At 43.9% G+C, this 19,826-nt stretch overlaps 1 long non-coding RNA gene across 6 annotated transcripts in view; it reads left to right on the top strand.

Annotated features, from left to right (window-relative positions):
- Positions 1-17,084, top strand: part of LOC130281992 (uncharacterized) — a 100,063-nt gene extending 82,979 nt beyond the window's left edge. For 4 of the 6 annotated variants that reach the window (XR_008846197.1, XR_008846192.1, XR_008846196.1 and 1 more), the window contains 2 exons: positions 12,909-13,016; positions 16,116-17,084. This is a non-coding gene — a long non-coding RNA (uncharacterized LOC130281992). Of the gene's footprint in view, positions 1-12,874; positions 13,017-16,115 lie in introns of all 6 variants that reach the window. The other 2 variants (XR_008846195.1, XR_008846193.1) reach the window with 1 other exon arrangement.
- Positions 17,085-19,826: the final 2,742 nt, after the last annotated feature.

The raw sequence follows: 19,826 nt of genomic DNA, 5'->3' as shown, positions 1-19,826 counted from the left end.
TTCCATTATATGGAGAGAGACCCAAAATTCTCTCTTACAGGCTTCTTCACGCATGAAGAGGTTCGCAGATAAGAAAAGAAGAGCTCCTCCCGTTTTTTCCCCTGGAGACAAGGTATGGCTCTCCGCTAAATATGTCCGCTTCCGTGTCCCTAGCTACAAGTTGGGACCACGCTATCTTGGTCCTTTCAAAATTTTGTGTCAAATTAATCCTGTCTCTTATAAACTTCTTCTTCCTCCTTCTCTTCGTATCCCTAATGCCTTTCACGTCTCTCTTCTCAAACCACTCATCCTCAACCGTTTTTCTCCCAAATCTGTTCCTCCCACTCCTGTTTCCGGCTCCTCGGACGTCTTCTCGGTCAAGGAAATTTTGGCTGCCAAAAAGGTCAGAGGAAAGAATTTTTTTTTAGTGGACTGGGAGGGTTGTGGTCCTGAAGAGAGATCCTGGGAACCTGAGGACAACATCCTTGACAAAAGTCTGCTCCTCAGGTTCTCAGGCTCCAAGAAGAGGGGGAGACCCAAGGGGGGGGGTACTGTTACGCCGAGCGCTCCGGGTCCCCGCTCCTCCCCGGAGCGCTCGCTTCACCCCCTTCGCTGCAGCGCTCCGGTCACGTCCTCTGACCCGGGGCGCTGCGATCCTGCTGCCAGCCGGGATGCGATTCGCGATGCGGGTAGCGCCCGCTCGCGATGCGCACCCCGGCTCCCCTACCTGACCCGCTCCCCGTCTGTTCTGTCCCGGCGCGCGCGGCCCCGCTCCCTAGGGCGCGCGCGCGCCGGGTCTCTGCGATTTAAAGGGCCACTGCGCCGCTGATTGGCGCAGTGGTTCCAATTAGGGTTTTCACCTGTGCACTTCCCTATATTACCTCACTTCCCTTGCACTCCCTTGCCGGATCTTGTTGCCTTAGTGCCAGTGAAAGCGTTCCTTGTGTGTTCCTTGCCTGTGTTTCCAGACCTTCTGCCGTTGCCCCTGACTACGATCCTTGCTGCCTGCCCCGACCTTCTGCTACGTCCGACCTTGCTTCTGCCTACTCCCTTGTACCGCGCCTATCTTCAGCAGCCAGAGAGGTGAGCCGTTGCTAGTGGATACGACCTGGTCACTACCGCCGCAGCAAGACCATCCCGCTTTGCGGCGGGCTCTGGTGAAAACCAGTAGTGGCTTAGAACCGGTCCACTAGCACGGTCCACGCCAATCCCTCTCTGGCACAGAGGGTCCACTACCTGCCAGCCGGCATCGTGACAATTTATATGGATGCACCTTAATAAAATAGGAATGGTTTGTGATATTAACTTCCTGTTTGTGGCACATTAGTATATGTGAGGGGGGAAAATTTTCAAGATGGGTGGTGACCATGGCGGCCATTTTGAAGTCGGCCATTTTGAATCCAACTTTTGTTTTTTCAATAGGAAGAGGGTCATGTGACACATCAAACTTATTGGGAATTTCACAAGAAAAACAATGATGTGCTTGGTTTCAACTTAACTTTATTCTTTCATGAGTTATTTACAAGTTTCTGACCACTTATAAAATGTGTTCAATGTGCTGCCCATTGTGTTGGATTGTCAATGCAACCCTCTTCCCCCACTCTTCACACACTGATAGTAACACCGCAGGAGAAATGCTAGCACAGGCTTCCAGTATCCGTAGTTTCAGGTGCTGCAGAATGGGCAAAACAATAATTGGAACGGGACCCTCAGTTTACGCAGAAGATTTTGTTCAGTGATGAGGCAAACTTTTATGTGAATGGTGAACAAACAAAACCACCGCTATTGGTCTGACACTAACCCACATTGGATAGATCCCTCCAAGACTGTTGGAACACAAACATTGATGGTATGGTATGGTATATGGGGTACAAAGATAGTGGGGTCATTCTTCATCAATGGAAACCTCAAGGCCACAGGATATGTGAAATTGCTACATGATGATGTGTTTCCTTCTTTATGCACTGAATCTGGCACGTTCCCTGAGTTTTTCCAGCAAGATGGTGCACCACCACATTATGGGTGTCAGGTACGAGCATTCCTGATGAACAGTTTCCTGGAAAGTGGATTGGTCTTCGTGGGCCAGTTGAATGGCCCCCAAGGTCTCCCGATCTGACCCCCTTAGACTTTTATCTTTGGGGTCATCTGAAGGCAATTGTCTATGCTGTGAAGATACGAGATGTGCAGCACCTGAAACTACAGATACTGGAAGCCTGTGCTAGCATTTCTCCTGCGGTGTTGCTATCAGTGTGTGAAGAGTGGGAGAAGAGGGTTGCATTGACAATCCAACACAATGGGCAGCACATTGAACACATACAAGTGGTCAGAAACTTGTAAATAACTCATGAAAGAATAAAGTTACGTTAAAACCAAGCACATCATTGTTTTTCTTGTGAAATTCCCAATAAGTTTGATGTGTCACATGACCCTCTTCCTATTAAAAAAACAAAAGTTGGATTCAAAATGGCCGACTTCAAAATGGCCGCCATGGTCACCACCCATCTTGAAAAGTTTCCCCCCTCACATATACTAATGTGCCACAAACAGGAAGTTAATATCACCAACCATTTCCATTTTATTAAGGTGTATCCATGTAAATGGCCCACACTGTGGTTTTATTAGAGTTGTTCCCAGCAGTAGTATCCCTTGTCATTTGGGTTAATCAGTTTAGAAACAGAAGAATTTTAGTTCATTCAGATAATAAAGGAGTTGTGTTTGCCATTAATTGTTTATCTTCTTCCTCAGACCCTGTTATTAAGTTATTACATCATTTGGTATTAATTTGCTTAAAGCTTTCAATTTTATTTGGTTGAAAGCAAATAATGTTAAGGGTAGCACTAACACGGTAGCTGATGCTTTGTCACAATCTCAGTTTTTCAGATTCCGAGAGTTGGTGCCGGACGCGGAGCCAGTGGGACTTCAATGCCCGAGGCACTTATGGGAGTTGGTGTGGGACTAGTGGACCAGTACTTTTGTTGTTCAGTATCTGAGAAAACGTGGACAGATTACTCTACAGCATGGCAGCGATGGCTGTTTCTCTGTAACTCTAACGGCCAGGATAATGGGATATCGGATTTACAAAGTTCTCTTAATTTTGTGTCAAGTTTACTGATGGCATAATTATTCTCACTGCTCGATTCATAAAATATTGTCTGGAGTATCTTTTTTCCAAAAGTGGTATGGGAACAGACCTATTTTGGCTTTATTTCAGGTAAAGCAGATATTAAAAGGTTTTCGTTTGTCAAAGGTGGGCAAAGATACTCACTGCCCGATTGATTATTCTTTATTGCAACAGGTACCGTATTTTTCGTCCTATAGGACGCACCGGCGTATAAGACGCACCCAATTTTTAGGGGCAAAATCTAAAAAAATAAAGATTTTGAACCCAATAGTGGTCTTCAACCTGCGGACCTCCAGATGTTGCAAAACTACAACTCCCAGCATGCCCGGACAGCCGTTGGCTGTCCAGGCATGCTGGGAGTTGTAGTTTTGCAACATCTGGAGGTCCGCAGATTGAAGACCACTGCAGGCGGAGGTAATACTCACGTGTCCCCGCAGCTCCGGACCCGTCACCGCTGCCCTGGATGTCGCTACATCGCTGTCGCCGTGTCCCCGTCGCTCTGGAACGTCTCTGCTGCCGGCCGGGTATCCTCGCTCTCCGTCGCCGCCATCACGCCGTTACGCACGCCGACGCACGCACGCAACGACGTGATGACGAGGAAGGAGAGCGCCGGCCATACAGGGGATCCGTGAACGGAGAAGACACTGAGGAGGCAGGTAAGATCCCTCCCGATGTCCTGTAAGCACTAACCCAGCTATTCAGTCGGGCTGTTAGGGACCGCCGCGGTGAAATCACCGCGGTCCCGAACAGCCCGACTGAACCGCCGGGTTAGTGTCACTTTCCCTTCAGATGCGGCGGTCAGCTTTGATCGCCGCGTCTGAAGGGTTAATACAGGGCATCACCGCGATCGGCCGTTGATGGCCGCAGGGACCGCCGCAATAGGGGTGTATTCGCCGTATAAGATGCACTGACTTTTCCCCCCAGTTTTGGGGAAGAAAAAGTGCGTCTTATACGGCGAAAAATATGGTATGTGAGGCCTGTGTGCATGTTTGCTCATCGCAGTTTGTTGTTCTTCACAGAATTTGTCTTTTTTTGGGGCATTCAGGATAGATGAAATTGTAGCACCAAACAAAAGGTCTAGCTCACCCTTGTTATACAAAGATGTAGTTGTTTCTGAGGGGAAGTGCTAATTTCAGTGGGTAGAGGTTGTGTGATTCAGTTACACTAGACACCTGCTTTACTTTGTTGCCCTTGGCCGTATGTTAGCAAGTTGTGTAGTATCCGCCCATCAGATGCAACAAGTTTCTTATGTCATGAGGATGGATATCACCTAACTAGATGTAAATTTAAGGGGTGTTAAAAAAAAAAAATGCTTATCTAGGTCTGGGGCATGTAAACATTTCTTCACATTCATTCAGAATAGGTGCGGCCACAGAGGGCTCACTGTTTGGTCTGGAGCCAGAGACCATCAAAAGGATAGGAAGATTGGCTCCTAGAAGGTATTTAGGTTATATTCGTCCTCATATGCTCTGATTCCTTATAGGTGCTGGCTACCGAGTGGTATGGATAATTGGCCATTCATTCGTTCGCTGGGCAGCAAGAAGAGCAGCTTCCAGAACTTACACTACGAATTTGGGATTTTCGGAGGAGGATATCAGAGTCTGGTGGTACGATGTTAGCGGGTTGAGATGGCACCAGCTATGGGGTGAGGTAAAGAAGAGGGTTGAGGTATGGCCAGACCCAGATGTATAAATAATACATGCAGGAGGGAACGACATTGCCCGAGTCAATACAGCAATTTTGTTTTCTGACCAAAAGTTTTTTCACTAAGTATTTCCCTCCTGCATTTTATGTTTTTCTGAAATAATTCCAAGGTTAGTATGGGCTTCTAAAGAATTGTCATTCATGAACTGTATTAGGAATAGGTTGAATAGAGGCATGGCTAAGTTTTTGATGGTGGTTATCATATGGGGGTGAAAAGTGCTCTGCTGGCGCACTACAGGTCTCAGAAGAGAAGGAGTCACATTTGGCTTTTTGAAAGCAAATTTTGCTCTGGGGGCATGCCGCATTTAGGAAGCCCCTATGGTGCCAGGACAGCAAAAAAAAAACACATGGCATACTATTTTGGAAACTAGACCCCTCGGGGAATGTAACAAGGGGTTAAGTGAACCTTAATACCCCACAGGTGTTTCACGACTTTTGCATATGTAAAAAAAAAAATTTTTTTTTTACCTAAAATGCCTCTTTTCCCAAAAATTTTACATTTTTAAAAAGGGTAAAAGCAGAAAATACCCCCCAAAATTTGTAACACAATTTCTCCCGAGTACGGCGATACCCCATATGTGACCCTAAACTGTTGCCTTGAAATACGACAGGGCTCCAAAGTGAGAGCGCCATGCGCATTTGAGGCCTAAATATGCCAGTGATTCCCAAACAGGGTGCCTCCAGCTGTTGTAAAACTCCCAGCATGCCTGGACAGTCAGTGGCTATCTGGCAATACTGGGAGTAGTTGTTTTGCAACAGCTGGAGGCTCCGTTTTGGAAACAGTGGCGTACCAGACGTTTTTCATTTTTATTGGGGAGGGGGGCTGTGTAGGGGTATGTGTATATGTAGTGATTTTTACTTTTTATTTTATTGTGTGTTAGTGTAGTGTTTTTAAGGTACAGTCACACGGGCGGGGGTTCACAGTAGTTTCATGCTGGCAGTTTGAGCCGCAGCTCAAACTTGCAGCCGGATACTTACTGTAATCCTCCGCCCATGTGAGTGTACCCTGTACGTTCACATTGGGGGGGGGGGGGTAACATCCAGCTGTTGCAAAACTACAACTCCCAGCATGTACGGTCTATCGGTGCATGCTGGGAGTTGTAGTTTTGCAACCGCTGGAGGCTCCGTTTTGGAAACAGTGGCGTACCAGACGTATTTCATTTTTATTGGGGAGGGGAGGGGGGTTGTATAGGGGTATGTGTATACGTAGTGTTTTTTACTTTTTATTGTGTGTTAGTGTAGTGTTTTTAGGGTACAGTCGCACGGGCGGGGGGTTCACAGTAGTTTCTCGCTGGCAGTTTGAGCTGCGACAGAAAATTTGCCGCAGCTCAAACTTGCAGCCGGATACTTGCTGTAATCCTCCGCCCATGTGAGTGTACCCTGTACGTTCACATTGGGGGGGGGGGGGGGGGACATCCAGCTGTTGCAAAACTAAAACTCCCAGCATGTACGGTCTATCAGTGCATGCTGGGAGTTGTAGTTTTGCAACAGCTGGAGGCACACTGGTTGTGAAACACAGAGTTTGGTAACAAACTCAGTGTTTTGCAACCAGTGTGCCTTCAGCTGTTGCAAAAGCTACAACCCCCAGCATGTACGGACAGCGGAAGGGCATGCTGGGTCTTGTAGTTATGCAACAGCCGGAGGCATACTACTTTGGCTGGGGATGCTGGGGACTGTAGTTATGCAACAGCTGGAGACACACTGGTTTGCTACATAACTCAGTGTGCCTTCAGCTGTTGCAAAACTGCAACTCCCAGCAGTCACCGACAGCCAACGGGCATGCTGGGAGTTGTAGTTATGCAACCAGCAGATGCACTACTACAACTCCCAGCATGCACTTTAGCTGTTGGTGCAAGCTGGGAGTTGTAGTTACACAACAGCTGAAGGTACACTTTTCAATAGAAAAAATGTGCCTCCAGCTGTTGCAAAACTACAAGTCCCAGCATGCCCATAAGGGCATGCTGGGAGTTGTGGTAGTCTGCATCCTGCTGTTGCATAACTACAGCTCCCAGCATGCCTTTTTTGCATGCTGGGAGCTGTTGCTAAGCAACAGCAGGAGGCTGTCACTCACCTCCAACGATCCTCGCCGCACAGATCAGTCCCTCGTCGTCGCCGCCGCGGCCGTCGCTCCTGGGGCCCCGATCCCAACATTGACACCGGGGATCGGGGTCCCCAGCACCTGGGGTGCACGTCCTGCACCCGCTCACGTCCTCCGGAAGAGGGGCGGAGCGGGTTGCGGGAGTGACACCCGCAGCAGGCGCCCTGATTGGTCGGCCGGTAATCCGGTCGACGAATCAGGGCGATCGTGAGGTGGCACCAGTGCCACCTCACCCCTGCAGGCTCTGGCTGTTCGGGGCCGTCAGAGACGGCCCCGAACAGCCTGTAATTCCGGGTCACCGGGTCACTGGAGACCCGATTGACCCGGAATCTGCCGCAGATCGCTGGACTGAATTGTCCAGCGATCTGCGGCCATCGCCGACATGGGGGGGCATAATGACCCCCCTGGGCGATATGCCGCGATGCCTGCTGAACGATTTCAGCAGGCATCGGGCACCGGCTCCCCTCCGGCTAGCGGCGGGGGGCCGGGATTTGACAGGACGTACTCAAACGTCCTGAGTCCTTAAGGACTCGGAAAAGGGGCCGTTTGAGTACATCCTGCGTCCTTAAGGGGTTAAAAAACTGAAGTTGTCTATGTTTTATTTGGCCTGGCAGAAGTAAAAAATCAGAAAATGCAATCTTAAGTGCTGAGGAGGGGGGTGCAGCTTCAGCCAATCATAGCTCATCTCACACTGAACTGCTCTGGGCTATGTATAGCAGAGTGAGGTAAGAAGTTCTCCCCTGTATGGCTTTAGATGATGTCACAGCCTGCTGGGGAACGCCCCTTCCTAGTCTGGGAATCTGACTGAGACTGAGCAGAAAATACAGAGCAATATAGAAAACAAACAAATAATAAAAATAAAGGCAGGGGTTGTTTATCATGATGGGGGCAGTGAACTGGGAGGATTATAACTTATTACTCTTTAAGGTTAGGGAAATTTATCCAGAATACCCCTTTAAGTGTATTTATTTTACCCATTAACTTTATACCAAGTTTTAAAAGTTTCTTTAAAGCACATTAAATGCTTCTGTACTAAACAGGTCTTGTGTAAATAGTTTTCCTTTCCCTCTGTAACACTGAAAAGGAAAATTTCCCAAGTGTCCCTGGTAATGTGTGACAGACAAGGTTGCTATGATTATCAATGTAATTAATGTTCAATACCATAGAGAATTTCATGCAAACCGGTGTGGTATAAAACTTCAGTGAAACATCTAAGTATATGAGTAGTCTATTTCCCCCAGCCCCCTTACATAATAAGTTATACTTCCCTGAAATGAATGGATTTCTTTATCTAAATAAATGCAAAATGATAGTCTGAGAAGTTTCTCAATGTATCTTTACTTCAGTCTAAGTGCTTAAATGTGATACAAAGCTCCAAATACAGTAAAAAGAAGTAGAGTCAAACAAGATGCCAAATGCATCACAATGATTCACGATGATGTATGATGAATTTGTTGCACTTTGGTAGATGTTGGACACTTTTTTCTTATTTATGCCATCTTTTGCTTGGCTTACTATATGGAAGTAACAGGATTTCTGAAGCACATTGGTTCCTTTTAAAGGATACATTCCAAGGAAAATTACGTATCCTTTATCCACAGGATTCAGATCATTTGGATTCCCCCCCATGATTTTGAGAAAAGTAGACCCAAGGGTTTGTTTCCAATGTCTATGGAGCTGTTGGAGGTAGCCAAGTGTTGTATTAGTCTATCTCTCTCAGTTCCCATAGAAAATCATCGAAATAGCACCACTCGCTGCTCCGTTTAAAACAAACACCCAGGTCCCCATGAGCATTGAGGATCCCAGCAGTTGGATCCCCTATGATCTGACACCTGTTCTCTATTCTGTGGAGAGGGGAAGAGCGATTGAACTTGGAACTTTTCTAAGGCCCTTTGTAGACACTTTCTAGAACACATAATAAATGTAGCTTAAAGGGGTACTCCGGCCCTGAGATATCTTATCCCCTATCCAAGGATAGGGGATAAGATGTCTCACCAGGGGGGCCCCGCCGCTGGGGACCACCGCAATCTTGTATTCGCCACCCACCTGTTTGAGCTGCACGCCGCGGTGCCAGCTCACAATAAGCCGGGGGCAACCATGGGGCCGGAGTATCGTGATGTCACACACACACCCCCGCCCCCGCTATGCAAGTCTATGGGTGGGGGCATGACGCCCCCTCCCATAGACTTGCATAGCGGGGGCGGGGGCTGACGTCACGCGGGGTGGAGTCGTGACCTCACAATACTGCAGCTCAAACAGGTGGGTGGCGAATACAAGATTGCGGGGGTCCCCAACGGTGGGACCCCCGAGGTGAGACTTCTTATCCCCTATCCTTTGAATAGGGGATAAGATGTCTCAGGGCCAGAGTATCCCTTTAAGGCATGTACACCAGCTTTTTGGAGCTGGTTGAGGCAGAATTCTTGCAAATTTAAAGGGAATCTGTCAGCTCTATTTGCAGCAGTATGAGAGCCAGACAATCACTCTGAACATGGCTGTATAGCATGATGCTAACTGGCAAACAAAACCTCCATTCACATAGCAACCAATCAGATTTGTTGTTAAATTTTTTAAAAATAAAAATAAAAGAAGCAATCTGATTGGTCACTATGGGCAACTGCATCGCTCCTCCTCTGCACAGGATTCGATCAATTTCCCTCAATGTGTTTTGACAAGTTCTCCTCCTTTTGTCAGGTCCTTACATTGATAAACACTGTAAAGACGCAAGCTTAAAGTGTACCTGTCTTTGACGGACCAAAAGGGCTCTCTGTGTCAATCAAGGTGGGTCTGGGAGGTGAGTGAAGAGATATGCCATTCTGTGGCACTTGAGCAGCTCGGCCTCACTTCATTGGCACTTGGCTAAGAAATATAAAGGAGATTTTATCAGTTCATTCAGGATAGGTAGAGTTTGCGTTCATACCCCATCAGCTATCCAATGGTGTCTGCAGCTCTTAGCAGTAAATACAGATGACAGATTCCCTTTAACATAGTACATTTCCCCATTGTTTTTTGTTTGTTTGGGTAAACATGTGGCACGTTATCAATAACATCTGACCCATATTCCTTTTTCAATACAGCACATAATAAGCTGTGATATGACAGCCAGATCACTATTATCAGTGCAAAGTTAAAGAGGAAAGCTGTCTCAGCGCTTGGCTGCCCTCACATGACCTTCCCCTTCCTGGCTGGAGGAAGACCCAGTAATATCAGATTATTCCTATTACAACACTCTGTGCATAAATATAGTAGATACACTGGGGGGGTTCTTGGTATTGAATAATATGTATAGGAAAGTCAAGTGGCCAAAACAAATAGACCCTACGAGTATTTTAAAGGGGTACTCAGGTGGAATTTTTTTTTTTAAATGAACTGGTGCCAGAAAGTTAAACAGATTTGTAAATTACTTCTATTAAAAAATCTTTACCCTTCCAGTACTTTTTAGCAGCTGCATGCTACAGAGAAAATTCTTTGCTTTTTGAATGTCTTTTTGTCTTGTCCACAGTGCTCTCTGCTGACACCCTTATCAGCAACAGTCAAGAGCAGGAGAAAATCCTCATAGCAAACCTATGCTACTCTGGACTGTTCCTGACATGGACAGAGGTGTCAGCAGAGAGCACTGTGGACAAGACAAAAAAGAAATTAAAAAAGCAAAGAATTTACTCTGTAGCATAAGGCTGCTAAAAAGTACTGGAAGGATAAAGATTTTTTACTAGAAGTAATTTACAAATCTGTTTAACTTTCTGGCACCTGTTCATTTAAAAAAAAAGTTTCCCACTGGAGTACCCCTGTTTGTCTCTGATGATCGTAAACAGAATACTACAGAATCAATGGATTATAACTATTGTGCTGCGTAGTTAAAAGACTTTCTCTCTAAAGTAAAGATCACAAAAATGACAAGACCCTGAGTCGTTCTTACGTGCGAAAAATAAAAGGGGTCTGTATTAACGTTCTGCTTATTTCATAAAAATTTCCCCAAACATTTGAATAAAGACCCCGACAGCAGACAGAGCCCAAGAACATGTCTAGAAAGAAGGATATGCAAATTAGCTGTCTGGCACCACCTTTTTCTTCAAGGCAATGTTTATTCTCCTTTAACCTCTTAAGATCACCACCCATTTTGCTCTTAGGACACAGCAAGTTTCTGAGTTTTTGTTTTTTCCTCCTCGCCTTCTAAGAGCCATAACCCTTTTATTTTTCCATGTGAGGCTTGCTGTTGTTTTTTGCACAATGTTTACTGTACTTTGCAATGACACCTTTCATTTTAACCATAAAATGTACAGCGCAACCCAAATTTTTTTTATAAAAAGGGGTGATTTACATTTTTATTAAGGGAGTTAAGTATGCAATTGGGTTTTTTGATAACCAGGTATGTAGGTATCCAGGTAGCTAGCTAGGTAGTTAGGTAGCCAAGTATGTAAGTAGGTAGTTAGGCAGCCAAGGATGTAGGCATGGTATAAAGGTAGTTAGGTAACCAGGTATGCAGGCCAGGTATGAAGGTGGTTAGCTAGCCAGGTATGTATGTAGGTAGGTAGCCCCCCCCCCCCCCCCTTTGTTCCTGGTTGGAAAAAAACATGAAGGAGATACTCACCTGTCCCTCTCAGCAATCTCCTCCATAATATCTTCCTCCACAGTGTAAGCTCTGAAGAGTGACATCATCGCAGATGAGTGATGTCATTGCAGATATACTGCAGCTTTGTTGTGGAACTCTTCCATTGACTTAAAAATTAAATATTCTGTGGATTTTCCACTGCAGAAAATCAGCAGTGTTTTAATCTTGGGTTAACGTTATGTTAGGGCTTATTCACACTACGTATTTTCCGAGCAGAATTCCATTTTCAGTGGGATTCTGCTGCACCATTCACACTATGGACTTTCCAACGCTGAAATTCCTTATCCCAGAGTCAGCCAAAAGAATGAGCATGTTCATGGCTCAGATATGCATTGCCGTCTATAGAGATGCCGCATTTCCAAGCAGTTGCATTGCCAAGCTCATGCCCGTTAAAGATGGAATATCCACTCAGTATTTAAAGTGAATGAGCCTGTCGTTATAAACAACTTCCATCCATTTTATAGCCAATGTGATTCCTAACATATTTGACTAAAAATGACTCTTTACCACAGAAAACCGTTTTTACATTTTCTTCCACTAGATGTCTCCCTTCCCTGAAATCTGGTGTCCACTGCTAGTAACTACCTAGATCCCGACACAATACAGAAAGTTTCTAAGTAGTTTACCTTATGTTATGTGCAGGAGAGACCATATACAATGTTCCTCCCATTAAACTGAAAATTAACCTCTAGATGGCATTTGACTACAGACATACCACGATTCAAAGTGGCATTAAAAATTACTATTTTTTTCATTAATAAAAACAATAAAATACACATTATCGTAGCACCCAGAATGCATTTGTAGTCTTAGTTACATTGTATGGTTGAAAAAAACAAAAGTAAAAAAATGTATAGTCTCACCAGACTCACCAGGCATGTGCAATAGACACCCCAAACACATTTCTCATTTAACCACAAGTTGACCAATGAACAATAAGGTTAACTTGGGCCAATAGAGGTGAAGCATGACAAAAGTATATGTTAACATTCACACATAGATGTAATAGCCCCACAATAAAGGATGTTTTCCATACAGAAAGTCAATTGTCACCAATAATATGGAAAAAAAAATATTTAAATAGACAATGACTAGATTAATGACTAAATAGTAGTTTGGTAGTTTTTATGCCACTTTGCATTGTGATATGTCTGGAGTTGAGCCCCATCCAGAGGTCCATTTTCTGTTCTGTGCAAGAAACATTGTTATGGTTACATATTTATCTGAGTCCAAAAGATTTGGAGGAGACTATGAGGCAGCTGACCTACCTGTTGGTATAATGCAAGTCTCTAGGTTATTGTTCCCTGAGTAAGTAGTAAGCATAACTGACATATACTATGTTTACTTACCATAAGATTGTTTGCAGTGCCGCTCTAGGTGCATGCTCTTCTTTTTTGTAGCTTTCGCAGGATGTGTGTTAGAAAGAGAGAGACCGAAAAAACCTTGGCGATGTACCTGCAAGCTTAGCCAGTCTGCCTGATGAAGTTGATCTGCACTGTTCCTCAAAGGTAAATAAAGGATTCCCACCAATCTCTGACCAACCATACAGCACAGGGCAGTTCTCCCTTGTGTACAATAGAAGTAGAAGAAATTACGGCACTCAGGAATGCTGAAGAAGTATTTATTTTATTTAGCTATACACTGCGTATTACATCGTGATGTAATATGCAGTGTATACCTGAATAAAATAAATACTTCTTCAGCATTCCTGATTGCCGGGATTTGTTCTACTTCTATTGGATACTATTGATCCTCGGGCACCGACTCCTACAGTGCCAACCTACCTATACCCTCCCTTGTGTACATACCAGTTTATCTACTGCTGTATGACCACAGTGCTGAAGTGTAATCTCCTCAGTGCTCAGTGCTTAGTATAACCCCATCCTTGCTATGATCCTGCTGCAGATTTTTCTGCTCACATTCCACCTTGCAAAAATCCAGTGGATTAGTAAGTCATTCTCCCTGTCATATGTCATCTATTACTGTACTCTCTAAATCCTTTCCAAGCATAGTGCAGCCTGTTTAGCTCACTGCACTATATCTAGCACTATGTTATGGCATAGCAGAGAGGAGTAGGGGCTGTCCTGTGATTAACCCCTTAAGGACTCATTTGGACCTTAAGGACAATTTTATTTTTACATTTTCGTTTTTTCCTCCTCCCCTTCAAAAAATCATAACTCTTTTATATTTTCATGCACAGACTAGTGTGAGGGCTTGTTTTTTGCGCGACCAGTTGTCCGTTGTAATCCAATCACTCACTTTACCATAAAATGTATGGCGCAACCAAAAAAATACTATTTGTGTGGGGAAATTAAAAAGAAAACCGCAATTTTGCTAATTTTGGAAGGTTTTGTTTTCACGCCGTACAATTTATGGTAAAAATGACATGTGTTTTTTATTCTCTGGGTCAATACAATTAAAATGATACCCATGATTGTACACTTTTCTATTATTGTTGAGCTTAAAAGAAATCGCAAACTTTTTAACCAAATTAGTACGTTTAAAATCCCCCTATTTTGAAGACCTATACCTTTTTCATTTTTCCGTATAAGCGGCGGTATGAGGGCTCATTTTTTGTGCTGTGATCTGTACTTTTTATTAATACCATATTTGCTTATACAAAACTTTTACATTTTTCATTAATTTTTTTGGGAATAAAATGTTATAAAAAAAAACTATTTTTATTTTTTTTTACGTTCATGCCATTCACCGTACGGGATCATTTACATTTAATTTTAATAGTTTGGATATTTACGCACACGGCGATACCAAATATGTATATAAAATAATTTTTTTTACACTTTTTGGGGGTAAAATAGGAAAAATGGGACAATTTACGTTTTAATTGGGGGAGGGGGGTTTTCACATTTTTTTAACTTTATTTTTTTACTTTTTTTACTTTTATTTTTACACTTTATTAGTCCCCATAGGGGACTATTTAAAGCAATCACTCGATTGCTAATCCTGTTCAGTGCTATGTATTGGACATAGCACTGATCAGGGTTATCGGTCATCTTCTGCTCTGGTCTGCGGGAAGGCATATCAGAGTAGAAGACTCCCGGAAGACAGCGGAGCCAGGTGAGGGGACCTCCGTCTGCCATGCAGGATGATCGGATGGCCGCGGCAGTGCTGCGGACGATCCGATCATCCTGTTAAGTGACCTCGATGCTGCAGATGCCGTGATCGGTATTGATCACGGCATCTGAGGGGTTAATGGCGGACATCCGTGGGATCGCGGGTGTCCGCCATTACTGACGGGTCCCTGGCTGCGATCCACAGCCGGGACCTGCCACGCATGATGCCGGCATCGCTCCGATGCCCGCAGTTATGCTCAGGACGTAAATGTACGTCCTGGTGCGTTAAGTACCATGTCACCAGGACGTACATTTACGTCATGCTTCGCTAAGAGGTTAAAAGTGTACTCCGGTGGAAAACTTTTTTTTTCTTAAATCAACTGATGACAGAAAGTTAAACAGATTTGTAAATTACTTCTATTAAAAAATCTTAATCCTTCCACTACTTATTAGCAGCTATATAGCAGCTAGACCATAGTGTTCTCTGTTGACACCTCTGTTCAAGTCAGGATCTGTCCAGAGCAGGAGAAAATCGCCATAGCAAACATATGCTGCTCTGGACAGTTCCTAAAATGGACAGAGGTGTTAGCAGGGAGCACTATGGTCATGACATAAAAGAAATCCAAAAAGAAAATAATTTACTAGTATACAGCCGCTAATAAGTACTGGAAGGATTAAGATTTTTTAATAGAAGTAATTTACAAATGTGTTTAACTTTCTGGCATCAGTTGATTTAAAAATAAAAATAAAAAGTTTTCCACCAGAGTGCCTCTTTAAATCTGAGATGTAAGGGAAAGGAAGTCCCTGTGTGTGTACTACTGGAAAACATCCCGACTCTGGTCCCACCCCCTAAAATGGAGAGAACTAGAAGTAACTATGCACCATGGAGTGTGCACAGACTTAAATAGTGAGAGCAGAAGGAGAGTGGTTCACCATCCTGAAACAACCTGGTACCACCAGAGCTGATCTTCAATGAATCATTTGCACTACCACACTGTTTAAAAATCTAGTTTTGATTACAAGCAGGAAAATGTGTTAAACTGTAATGCAAGATTCAAAGATTGTTGAGGTGACACTACTGTATAGAACAGAGGAACTCAACATTTTGCAGGTTGTGAGGAATTTTCTAAAAGGACCAGTCATGCTCTGAGTGTTCCCCATGCCTCCACAGGCCTTGCTTTGAGGGTCTTCTCATGATTTCTCTGCAGATACCTTGCTGCTTAATGGTGTTTTACAGTGGTTAGCCTTTCCAGCCTCACTAGTCTGTCATAATGTAGACAGGCCTTGGTCAACTCATAAGCACAGACCAAGTACAGACTCTTTAGACATCACACATGGGTATATCATGCATTCCCCATTAGCTCAAATGATAGTGTAGTTTAGAATGTCTCTACTCTATACTAAAGCTACAATTCCCAACTGCAGGTTGCAGGTTTTTTGAGGTTTGGTAGCGTGTCAGCCCCATGGTCCATGCACGACATCCTCGTGAGCTTGTGGTAAACTTGTACATAACAATTTTACTCTCTATATTAGGCCCAGTGATCATCCTACAAACAAGAAAATGCTTGCTCATTATCTGATTGCATCTAAGCTAGTTAAAAAAAAACACATCATTCATTGGCCACACATCTCCCAGTGTAACAGGAGACAACCAGTCGAAAATGATGAAGGTGAAGAGGAATGAATGAACCAGCAATTGTCTGTGCCACCCTGCAGCATGATAGTAAAGCCATGTAATAGGCTCCTCAAACTACCGCTAATATATTTGATCAGCGCTCACATCAGACAGCAGTCTGTTGTGTGAATAAAAAGGACTAGTAGATATACATTATCAAAAGGAAATGATGTTCACATGAAGTCACCAGCTTTAACTCTTGTTTTGGACAACTTTTTTGAATGTATGATAGTGTGATGTAAATTTTAGCTATTGTAACTATTTGATGAAAACTTTTATATCCAGAGAAAAACCTGTATAAACCTAATACTTCTCACAGTCACGAAGGTTCATCAGTACATGTAATCTACCCTGTTTCCCTGAAAATAAGACATACCCATACAAGAAGCCATAGCAGAATTTCTAAGCATTGGCGTAATATAAGCCATACCCCGAAAGTCAGACATAGTGGTGGGCATGGCTAAGCGTTCTGGCACGGAGGGGTAAAAAAGATGGGGAGCCCTTCTCATCTGCCCCATCGTGACAGCTGCTGTCTAGAAGGTGACCGGAGAGGTGCCGGCAGCCCCATCAACAAGGTCAGCTCCTCCTATCAGGTCCTGGTTCTTCTGGTCATGCTGCCAGCCGCTGCACAGAGGGAGACAGAGAGTGATAGTGAAAGTCTCCTCAGTGAAGTGAGGAACAGAAAGTTCTGCTTTGTGGGTCCTCGGGGGAATAATAAAGCTGTGGCTGCGGTTTTACTCAGCACTCTGGGTCACTCTTACCCAGCACAAACCAGCAACAGTCTGTGGGTCTCTGTATTGGTGTTCCATACTTAATAAAAATAAGACATCCCCTGAAAATAAGCCTTAGGCTTTTTTATATCAACATGTTTATACATTTTTAAACAGGGATCAATTGTGTGTGTGTTTTTTTTTTTCCTTTATTTTTTAGGTAGTACTACTACCATGATGGGAGTAGTAGTTCCTGTACTAATAGACAGATCGCCCCTGGTGTCACTCCTGACACCCGATACGATCGTACACAATATAGCAGAGATGTGGAGCGGCTCTATACATCTCTGCACTATATTCCGGGCCAGCCAGTGATGTGAATAGAAATTCACCTCACCCATTCATATTTTCTTCCCATAGTGGGGATTGGCCAGATGGTGGCAGCCAATCACAGCTCTCAGGGGGAAATATGAATGGTGAATGGCCGGCCTGAGTACAGAGCAGAGATGCGAGCGCAGGAGAAAGCTGCTCCCATCTCAGGGATGAAGGATGAAGGACAATTGCAGCGGGTGTCAGGAGTGACACCCGCTGTCATCTGTCCTTAACTGCAGGTACTACTGTTCACAACATGGAGCACACTCTGCTCCATGCTGGGAGCTGTAGTACCTGCATAAATAGACAGATTGCAGCAAGTGTCACTTCTGACACCTGTTGCGATCTGTCTTTTAATGCAGGTACTACAGCTCCCAGCATGAAGCTAAGTGTGCTCCATGTTGGGAGAAGTAGTACCTGCAGTTAAGGACAGATCATGGCAGATCATGGCTGACACCCTTTGCGATCCTCCTGTATAATGTATAGATGCAGCTGGCCACTCTTCTATGGTCCCCTGTACTGACGTATATATACACCTATTCATATTTCCCACAGAGAGTTGTGATTGGCTGGAACCATCCCATCATGGAACAGTGTCTCCTTTTACCCCTTGTAAAAAATCCCCCCTGTCCCCTGACCCCCTAATTGGTCCTCACATTTTTCAGCATGACACGGGCCCTTTTAGAACTTCAGGGCGCTGCATTTGGCCACCTTTTTTTTTTTGTTTTTTTTATATAACATATTTTATCACACATCGTTATATAAAGTTTTCACCAAACACACATACATACATGCATACATACTCCCCCCCACACACACACACACACACACACACACACACACATGCCCCGCAAAAACCATTTCAGAAAAACTCACTCTCCAAAATCCCATTGTCGCTCCTTCCCTTCAGAGCCCTCTACTGCGTCCACAGAACACTTTACATCCACATATGAGGTATTTCCATACTCATGAGAAATTGGGTTACAAATTTTAGGGGGATTTCTCGCCTTTTACCTCTTGTAAAAATTCAAAAACTGGGTCTACAAGAACATGCGAGTGTAAAAAATTAAGATTTTGAAATTTCTCCTTCACTTTACTGCTATTCCTGTGAAATACCTAAAGGGTTAACAAACTTTCTGAATGTCATTTTGAATACTTTGAGGGGTGCAGTTTTTTTCATGGGGTCATTTATGGGGTATTTCTAATATGAAGGCCCTTCAAATTCACTTCAAAACTGAACTGGAAAATTGGAAAATTGCTGCTGAACTTTGAAGCCCTCTGATGTATTCCAAAAGTAAAAACATGTCAACTTTATGATGCCAACATAAAGTAGACATATTGTATATGTGAATCAGTATATCATTTATTTGGGATATCCATTTTCCTTATAAGCAGAGAGTTTCAAAGTAAAAAAAATGCAACATTTTCAAAGTTTTCATCAAATTTTGACATTTTTCACCAAGAAATGATGCAAGTATCGATGAAAATTTACCACTAGGATAAAGAAGAATATGTCATGGAATCAGAATGAATAAATCAGAATCAGTAAAAGCATCACAGAGTTAATAATGCTTAAAGTGACAGTGGTCAGATTTGCAAAAAATGCTCTGGTTCTTAAGGGGAAAATGGGCTGGGTCCTTAAGGGGTTAAAACATCAGCAACCCAAAATCCATGTGGTCAAATAAATACATCTCTTCTAAGGCCCCTTTCACACTGCCATTGCTGCCAATCAAGAACGGCCATTAAAGTATCTTTATTTTGTGTGTGTGTCTTTATCGGCCGTTCTCGTGACGGGGCACAACGGGCAACAATGGGTCCCGACAGCTCTCATTTACTATCATGGGGTCCGTTGGGCGCTCTTTTATTTTGACAAGATATAGCGGGAGAAAAAGAAGGCACAAGCAATATTTTTTCTCCCGCTATTTTCCCCAGCTCTCCCCATGGTTGTCACACTGCCGTGAAAGAAGCCTTAACTATAAAAAGTACCAGTTCTGTTCTAGGCTTTAGGATTTTCATCTTCTCTTCATGTAAACAACAAAGCTATAGAAAAATTACTTGTAAGGCTGGGTTCACATTTGTACAGCGATCCAGCACCATCCTTAATGGGAATGGATTAAAATACTGCAAGCTAGAATTTTGCATATGACATCCTATCCATTACCCTTTATCCAGAAATGGGGTATAATGCCAGACATAGGGACCATCCAGCATATTTGCCATCCTGTGTGGATTTGCTGGGTCAGGAAACCACTCATGCAGCATTTTTTGATCCAGCGCCTTCAGGCTTCATGGTATATTTGCCATCCAGCCTGCAGGCACCGGATCAAAAAATGCTACATTATCGTTTTTTTGATCTGGCAAATCCAAATGGCAAATATGTCTTAGGCTGAGTTCACACCACGTTTTCTTAAATCCGGCTCCCGTATACGGTTGAGAGGAGGGGTGGTCGACCACTTTTTTGCCTGCGGTCGGGAAACCGCATACGGC

Source organism: Hyla sarda, chromosome 7 (genome assembly GCF_029499605.1).
Source record: "Hyla sarda isolate aHylSar1 chromosome 7, aHylSar1.hap1, whole genome shotgun sequence".
Taxonomy (NCBI): Eukaryota; Metazoa; Chordata; class Amphibia; order Anura; family Hylidae; genus Hyla; species Hyla sarda.
Note: the sequence above shows the minus strand (reverse complement) of the source record. Positions and strands in the feature narration are given on the sequence as shown.